Raw genomic sequence first — 9,997 nt, forward strand, 5'->3', positions numbered from 1 at the left:
GAGACATTAAATAACATCTACAGATCAAGACGAAGCGAATGGAAGCGGTCCCAGCCTCGTAGCTGTGAACAGCTGTGATCGCAGGAAAATGCTGTTACAAAGATTTCTCAGTATATCTCCGGGACATTTCCCTGGCTTTCCCACCGTCAAAATGGACAAACGAGACATGAAATAACATCAACAGATCAAGACGAAGCGAATGGAGGTACCCCCGGAGTCATAGCATGTGTAAATCGAGACGAAACATCTCTCTCTCCCCCGCCTGCTTGCGAAGGGGAGGGGCAGTTTACACACACACGCAGCTGCTGCATGCAGCAACGCACACACAGGGAGGAGATGGCAGAGAGAACGCACTCCCCTGAAAACTCCCCTTGAATTCCTCCAGACTCAGAAAATGTAAAAGTTCACTTTTTGGAGATCCATAGAAAAAGGGTGAAAATGGAAAAAAGTATTCGAAAATAGTGCCTCATAAGGCGGGTAGAGTCCCTTGAAAACTCCACTTGAATTCCTCCAGACTCAGAAAAAGTCAAAGTTGACTTTTTGGAGATCCATAGAAAAAGGGTGAAAATGAAAAAAAGTATGCTACAGCATGGATTCGAACACTCGACCAACCGCATCCAGGGGCGAGCGTTAACGCAGTGAGCCACTGGACATGAGTACTCAAACATGCCTACTTTTGCATCTTAGACACTCTGAATTCACTAAATGTACAACTTTTTCTCCATCAAAATGAACAAATGAGACATGAAATAACATCTACAGATCAAGACGAAGCGAATGGAAGCGGTCCCAGCCTCGTAGCTGTGAACAGCTGTGATCGCAGGAAAATGCTGTTCCAAAGATTTCTCAGTATATCTCCGGGACATTTCCCTGGCTTTGCCACCGTCACAATGGACAAATGAGACATGAAATAACATCAACAGATCAAGACGAAGCGAATGGAAGTACCCCCGGAGTCATAGCATGTGTAAATCGAGACGAAACATCTCTCTCTCCCCCGCCTGCTTGCGAAGGGGAGGGGCAGTTTACACACACACACGCAGCTGCTGCATGCAGCAACGCACACAGAGGGAGGAGATGGCAGAGAGAATGCACTCCCCTGAAAACTCCCCTTGAATTCCTCCAGACTCAGAAAAAGTCAAAGTTGACTTTTTGGAGATCCATAGAAAAAAGGGTGAAAATGAAAAAAAGTATGCCACAGTATGGATTCGAACACGCGACCAACCGCATCCAGGGGCGAGCATTAACGCAGTGAGCCACTGGACCTGAGTACTCAAACATGCCTACTTTTGCATCTTAGAAACTCTGAATTCACTAAATGTACAACTTTTTCTCCATCAAAATGAACAAATGAGACATGAAATAACATCTACAGATCAAGACGAAGCGAATGGAAGCGGTCCCAGCCTCGTATCTGTGAACAGCTGTGATCGCAGGAAAATGCTGTTACAAAGATTTCTCAGTATATCTCCGGGACATTTCCCTGGCTTTCCCACCGTCACAATGGACAAACGAGACATGAAATAACATCAACAGATCAAGACGAAGCGAATGGAGGTACCCCCGGAGTCATAGCATGTGTAAATCGAGACGAAACATCTCTCTCTCCCCCGCCTGCTTGCGAGGAGGAGGGGCAGTTTACACACACACGCAGCTGCTGCATGCAGCAACACACACACAGGGAGGAGATGGCAGAGAGAACGCACTCCCCTGAAAACTCCCCTTGAATTCCTCCAGACTCAGAAAATGTAAAAGTTCACTTTTTGGAGATCCATAGAAAAAGGGTGAAAATGGAAAAAAGTATTCGAAAATAGTGCCTCATAAGGCGGGTAGAGTCCCTTGAAAACTCCCCTTGAATTCCTCCAGACTCAGAAAAAGTCAAAGTTGACTTTTTGGAGATCCATAGAAAAAGGGTGAAAATGAAAAAAAGTATGCTACAGCATGGATTCGAACACTCGACCAACCGCATCCAGGGGCGAGCGTTAACGCAGTGAGTCACTGGACATGAGTACTCAAACATGCCTACTTTTGCATCTTAGACACTCTGAATTCACTAAATGTACAACTTTTTCTCCATCAAAATGAACAAATGAGACATGAAATAACATCTACAGATCAAGACGAAGCGAATGGAAGCGGTCCCAGCCTCGTAGCTGTGAACAGCTGTGATCGCAGGAAAATGCTGTTACAAAGATTTCTCAGTATATCTCCGGGACATTTCCCTGGCTTTCCCACCGTCACAATGGACAAACAAGACATGAAATAACATCAACAGATCAAGACGAAGCGAATGGAGGTACCCCCGGAGTCATAGCATGTGTACATCGAGACGAAACATCTCTCTCTCCCCCGCCTGCTTGCGAAGGGGAGGGGCAGTTTACACACACACACGCAGCTGCTGCATGCAGCAACGCACACAGAGGGAGGAGATGGCAGAGAGAATGCACTCCCCTGAAAACTCCCCTTGAATTCCTCCAGACTCAGAAAATGTAAAAGTTCACTTTTTGGAGATCCATAGAAAAAGGGTGAAAATGGAAAAAAGTATTCGAAAATAGTGCCTCATAAGGCGGGTAGAGTCCTTTGAAAACTCCCCTTGAATTCCTCCAGACTCAGAAAAAGTGAAAGTTGACTTTTTGGAGATCCATAGAAAAAGGGTGAAAATGAAAAAAAGAATGCCACAGCATGGATTCGAACACGCAACCAACCGCATCCAGGGGCGAGCGTTAACGCAGTGAGCCACTGGACCTGAGTACTCAAACATGCCTACTTGTGCATCTTAGACACTCTGAATTCACTAAATGTACAACCTTTTCTCCATCAAAATGAACAAATGAGACATGAAATAACATCTCCAGATCAAGACAAAGCGAATGGAAGCGGTCCCAGCCTCGTAGCTGTGAACAGCTGTGATCGCAGGAAAATGCTGTTACAAAGATTTATCAGTATATCTCCGGGACATTTCCCTGGCTTTCCCACCGTCACAATGGACAAACAAGACATGAAATAACATCAACAGATCAAGACGAAGCGAATGGAGGTACCCCCGGAGTCATAGCATGTGTACATCGAGACGAAACATCTCTCTCTCCCCCGCCTGCTTGCGAGAGGGAGGGGCAGTTTACACACACACGCAGCTGCTGCATGCAGCAACACACACACAGGGAGGAGATGGCAGAGAGAACGCACTCCCCTGAAAACTCCCCTTGAATTCCTCCAGACTCAGAAAATGTAAAAGATCACTTTTTGGAGATCCATAGAAAAAGGGTGAAAATGAAAAAAAGAATGCCACAGCATGGATTCGAACACTCGACCAACCGCATCCAGGGGCGAGTGTTTTTTTTTTTTTTTTTTTTTTTATTATTTATTATCAAAATGTTTTCACACAGATTAAACAAACACTCACATTGCATAACAAATCCCCCAAAAAGAAGAGGACCCCAATGCATTTAATACAAAGTATACATCACAGTCCTATCTTGTCTTTCACTTCCCCGACATCCCTAATCCACCATTCTTTTACATTTATTCCCCTTTCACAGGTCATCATTCCTTATTTTTCAAAATTATACTTAAGCTTTCCATCATTCACTTCTATCAGTGTACAACCATCAACATGTTCTTTCATGAACATCTCATTATCTTTGTACACATATAACATTCCAACAACCCTCATTATATTCCTCTTCATAATTCCCCACACTCCATCAACTCTCCCCTCATAGTGTGCTACATTCCTTCTTATTTTCACCGCATATCTTGCCTGGCTTAAACATAGATTTAACATATCAACATTGCACCCATCCCTTCTCCCACTCAACCCAAACAACCACAATTCTTTCCACTCTAGACATTTTAACACCCCTTCATCCCAGCACCTGCATATCAATTCTTTTATTTTCCCAAAGAACCCCCTTAATTCCCCACACTCAAAAAACTCATGCATACAATTCTCCACTCCCACCTTACACACATCACATTCTCTCTTAACCTCTTTGTCAAACATACTTATTATTAAATTGTTGAACACCCTGTTGTGCCTTAAACAGAAATCAAAGTGCTCACCCTTCACACTATTCCCTTTCACTCTCAGATTCACCCACATCTTTTTCACATCCATTCCCCCCATCACCTTTTCCCATACCTTTTCTGATGCTGGTCTCCTTGCATCCCCCTTCCCAAGGGTTTTGTATATCCTTTTCGTGCTAAGGTCTCCCAGCTTCACCCCTTCACCCACATATAGCGCTACCTCACTTTCGCCCCCTCCCACCTTCTTGCTCTCCACCATCCTCCTCCATTCCACCGGCATCCCCTCTTTGATGCTCTCCATCATGCCTTCCGCTGTCCTTCCCCCCATTAACAGATTATTTTCCCTTGTCCCATCAACAATAACTTGAGCCCTCATGAACCCCGGAACATACTCATAGACTAGGTCTCTTATTACCCTAAATCCAGCCCTCCACATTGGTAAATTAAATAATACTTCGCCCTCTTTCATTATCCTATAGTTTTGGAATATGGGTTGTTTCCATACCTGCTGCGCATTCTCACATTCATACTTCACATTCCCCAAGAACTCTCCCCACGCATTCATCACCTCCCTTTGAAAATCATTCATTCCATTAATCCACCCTTTCTTAAAGCGCATAAATATCCCACTGTCCCCACACCCCCCTCCTTTATTTATACTGTCTCTCAAAAATTCTTTCCACACATGCTTATTTCCCTTATTTAGATATTTTATCATCGTTTTAACCCTCATTGCTTTCATCTTCCTTTCCACATTTATTAGTTTTAGCCCCCCATCTTTATAGTCATTCTCTAGAACCTCCCTAGCTATCCTCACTCCCTTCCCCTCCCACATGAACTCACTCACTATTTTATTTACCTCTTTTATTACTCTGTCTGGCACCTCCATTACACTCATTACATAAACTAGCTTGCTCATGATGAGACCATTTACTACTATAACTTTCCCCCTCAGTTTTAATCTCCTCAGTTTCCAGAAGCTTAGGGTCTTTTTTAAACTACCCACCACTCCCTCATATTGCACATCCCTCCCCTCTCTGTCCTTCAAACCCACATTAATACCCAGTACCCTAATATATTCCTTATTCTCTTTTAAACCTAACTCCTCTCTCCCTACATCACCATTTCCCAGCACCATGTACTCTGACTTTTCCATATTAATTTTAGCCCCTGAAGCTCTTCCATATATCTCCACACTCTCTAAGACCCCTCTTACACTTTCCATGTCTCTTACGGTGATTGTATTATCATCCGCATATTGGAATACTACACTTATCCCTCCCCCCGGCACCATCACCCCCTTTACCCTCTCATTCTGTTGTAGCAAAGCCGCAAGGGGCTCCGCTGATAATGCATAGAGCATCGCCGATAGAGGGCATCCCTGCCGGACGGATCTCCCTAACTTAAATACATTTGTGATGATCCCATTAACCTTAACGCAACTCATGGCTTTCCTATATATTCTCCTTATCCACCCAACAAACCCCCTCCCAAACCCTGCTTTTACCAAAACCCTGAATAAATAAACGTGATTAACCCTATCGAACGCCTTGTTCAGATCTAAGCTTACCAACACCCCTCCTTCTCCACCCTTCATATGATTTACCGTGTCCCTAATACTACAAACTGTGTCACATATATCCCTTCCAGGAATACTATATGCCTGGGTGCTCCCCACCACCGCACCAATAACCCTCTTCCTTCTATTGGATAACACCCGTGCCATAATCTTATAATCCCCATTCAACATACTTAACGGCCTATAGTTCCCTAATTTATCCCTACTACCCTTTTTGTACAATATGCTAATCACCCCTGTTGATAATCCGTCCGGCAGTTCATCCTTCTCTTCGAAGCTCTTAAACAACTCCTTCAACATTGGGACTAGCACAGCCTTAAATTCCATGTAGAACTCTGCAGTTAGGCCATCTAGTCCCGGGCTTTTATTTTTGCCCATGCCATCTATTGCTGCCTCTATTTCCTCTTTTCCCATCTCCCCTTCGCACAACTCTCTTCCTTCTTCTGTCAACACCGCCCTCATGCTCCCCAGAGTCTTTTCCAGGCTCTCTTTTTCATTAACTTCCTCCTGGAAGAGCTCTCTATAAAACTCTTCCACCCTCTTAACTATCCCTACTAAGTCTTTAATAATCTCACCCCCCTTACCCTCTATCTGCCTAATCGGATTGTTCCCCTGCTTCCTATTCTCCATCCCTAAGAAAAAACCTGTACATTTTTCCCCTTCAACTAAATATCTTGCCCTACTCCTGACTATTGCCCCCATACACCTCTCTCTTTCCACTATCCCTAACTCATCCCTAAGACTATTGTAGACCCCTAAATCTCTCCCTACCTCTCCCTCTATCTTCTCTGCTTCTTTATTTAGTTCCTCTTTTAACCTCTCCTCCCTCTCTCTCCCTCTTTTATTTCTTCCACAACTGAACTTTATGCTCATTTTTTTTATTTCTCTTTTTAGGCCCTCCCACCATTCTCCTTCATCCTCACCATCCATTTTCTCTTGCTTCCTTAACCATTCATTCATCATCTTTTTGTATTTCTCATCCTTAAGCAGAGCAGCGTTTAGGCACCACACCCCTCCCCCTCTTCCCTTACATCCATCATCCAGCTTAAAGCCAAGGATAACATGATCACTCAAGCTAGTCGTTGTATGTTTAAAAGTCCCCACCTTCCCACCTATCCTTCCTTTGCACAGCACCAAGTCTATCCTACTCTGCTTCAACACACCCCCCACCACCTGTTTTCTAGTATATACCCTCTCATCCAAATTCCTTTCTCTCCACACATCTCTTAAGCCATTCTCCCTCATCAGTTTCTCCAATGCACCTCGTGAGGAGTCATTTCTATAACTCATCCCACCCGCCACATCAATCCTTCCACACCTCACATTGAAATCACCCACCACCACACAATTTCCCCCACACTTCCCATCCAGACCCTCAAAAAAACTCTTTCTTTCTTTCTCCTCATTAGGCGCATGAATATTCATCAGTCTATACATTTCCCCCATATAACCAAACTCTGCAATAATCATCCTTCCTTTTCCATCATCCTCCACCTTTTTCACACTTTCCACTTTTCCCATTCTAAACAATATTGCCACCCCTCTTGCATTCAAACCACCATTATTGAAAAATACCCTCCCCATCCATCCCATTATCACATCACCCACACTTTCATTGTCCCAGTGTGTCTCCTGTAGGCATATGACATCAGCTGTACATAGCAGTAAAGCCCTGTCCCTTCTGTCCTTTGTTTTTAGCCCCCGGCCATTAAATGTACATATCGTCACCATTGCATGTAAAGTTTGAAAAAAAAATTCTGTTCCCACTTGTCCTTCTTTTCCAGGCCACAGCCGTTGAAAGAAACAATCTTCACCATTGTTATTTAAAGGGGATTAGCGTTGGAGTATTCCAAAAGTTCTCCTTCAGCTCACCTTTCGCTGTCCAGTTCATCTCCACCGACTCCTTTCACATTCTTCTCCACTTGTGAACGTGTTTTCACTTTCCCTCTCACGGGTATTCCTGATGGTTTTGAGTCACCTCCTCCGACCCTCGATCCCTCTCTCCCAGGCGTCATCGGACTCCTACTCCGTCCCCTGGTCCTCGGAACCTCGACCCGCTCCTCGATCTCCTGCTCTCCCACCGTCACCTCTATGATTTCGTCATCGTCCTTCAAGAGCAACGTAATCTCATCTTCCACTCTCTGCTCCCCCACCTTCTCCGCTTCTTCTCTCTCCTCCACCACCATCACCGCTTCTCCTCTCTCCTCCACCGCCGTCACCTCCTCCTTCTCCACACCTTCGCCGTTCGGACTTTTCTTTCTCTCCGTCTTTGTTTTCTTCTTTTTCCCCTTCCCTTTCCCCACTGTCTGTGTCCCCTCATTTCCCTCCTCCGCTACCCCCTCATGTTGTCTGTTCTTCCCTCCTTCCTTCTGTTCCCCCCCTATTTCTTTCTGCCCCACCGCCACCACCACTACCTTCTCTCCCTCTATCACTTCCTCAGCCTCCTCATCCTCCCCCCCCCACTTCTTTATCCACCTCTTCCACCTCCTGCTCCGCTTCCTGCTCCACATTGTACCTCTCCCTCTCCCCCTCCTTTTCAGGCCTGGCCTGTTCTCTCCTTCTCACCCTCTCTTCCCCAGCACAATCCCTCGCAAAATGCCCAACACCCCCACACCTGTAACATTTTATCTCCGGACACTCCCTAAAAATGTGCCCCGCCCTTAGACAGTTTCTGCACACCGCCACCTGTCTGTCATGTATGACCCTTACGTATTCTGCCCCCCCCTCCACTCTAAATTGTGTCGAGTACGGCAGTGATGTTACCTTCTCATTAAGAGAAACTTTGAGGAAGCGTGTCCCGTCCGCTATCCTCATCCCCTCCCTGGTGTTCTTTACATAACGTATTTTGATGGGCGAAACCGCCTTAACCCCCCACTCAAACAGCCTCCTCAGGATCTGGTCATCCTCGATATATATCGGCATGTACATAAAGGACACCATCACCTCCATCGCTGTTAACTCCTCTGCCTTTATAACCACCCCCTTCACCCTCAGCCCCTCCAGCAATCTCTTCTTTCCCTCCACATATCTCATTGTCACCTCATACCTTTCCCCCTTCAGCCTGCATCCCAGCACCTCCCCACACTCATCCTGTATTTCACACAGCATGTCCAACATTGTAATCTTTCCCAAGCCCCCCTCCACCGTCACCGCCAGTGTCAGATCCGCCCGGTAACTAATGTCCTCATTCCCTTCTCCCACCCTTCCCCCCCTCTCTTTTACTTGGCTACTGCCCTGTTTCAAACTGTTTCTCTCTTTTTCTCCGTCCGTTTTCTTTCTTTGTCCAGGACCCTCCTCTTTCCTTCCGTCGTCTCCATTCACGAACTTTTGTCCTTCTCCCGTGTTCTCCCGGCTTTCCTCCTCTTCTGTTCTTCTCTGCGCACTCTCCTGTGCATTTTCTGACCCTCCGCTTGTCTTTAGAGCCTCGCCGCTCTTCCCTGCGCGTTCCTTAATACCTCCGCTGCTATTCCTCGCGCCCTCTTCCGGGTTCTGTTCCGCTCCGCAATGTCCTCCTCCCAGTCTCTTTGAAGCCGTTGTTGTGCTTGTTCCGGATTGAGATGCACCCATCTCCTCTTCTCTCTCCATAATTCCCTTCTTTCCAGCCTTTCCTTTCATTAGCCCGGCTTTTTCCGCCTCTCTTTCCTCCCGGCTCCTCTCATCCAGCTTCCTCTCCAGCAGCAGCTTCGCTTTCTCCTCTTCATTCCTTATATTTCCCATCATGCAGGCCGCCTCTCTTACATCCTTTCCTTGTGTAGAGCCCTCAGTATCCGTCTGCATTGTCGGTTTTCCTCCCGTTTCTCCAGCATGTTCCGCTGCATTCAGCTCGGCTTCTTCCGCTTTCTTCGCCGCCCCCCGCATTCCAGACATTCCAGACATTCCAGGATTCACGTCCTTATTCTCCGTTCTTTTCTCCATTTTCTCCACAACGCACCTTCAATGTTTGTCCCCCCAGACAGCTGAGCTGTTTGGGGGGGGTTTTGCCGGAAAAGATCGCGATTAAAACGCTTGTGTTAATCACTTTGTCCCGTTTCCTCAGCAAACAATTGACCTGCTTCCTCCAGCACTCTCGCTGCGTTCGCGCTGTTGCTCCTCGTATTTTCTCCTCTGATGTTCACAAAACACGGTTTGAAAGTATCCCCCCCGACAGCAGAGCTGTTTGGGGGGCTGTTTGTCCAAAAATAAAGTGCAAAAACCGTCTTATTTGCTCCACTTTGTCCAAATTCGTCCCAAACTTTTGCGTCCACAAATACACTGCTCACTCTCAATGCGCTCCTAGCGGGCGTGATCAGAGCGTTAACGCAGTGAGCCACTGGACCTGAGTACTCAAATATGCCTACTTGTGCATCTTAGACACTCTGAATTCACTAAATGTACAACTTTTTCTCCATCAAA

Source organism: Notothenia rossii, assembly GCF_949606895.1.
Source record: "Notothenia rossii genome assembly, contig: scaffold_69, whole genome shotgun sequence".
Taxonomy (NCBI): Eukaryota; Metazoa; Chordata; class Actinopteri; order Perciformes; family Nototheniidae; genus Notothenia; species Notothenia rossii.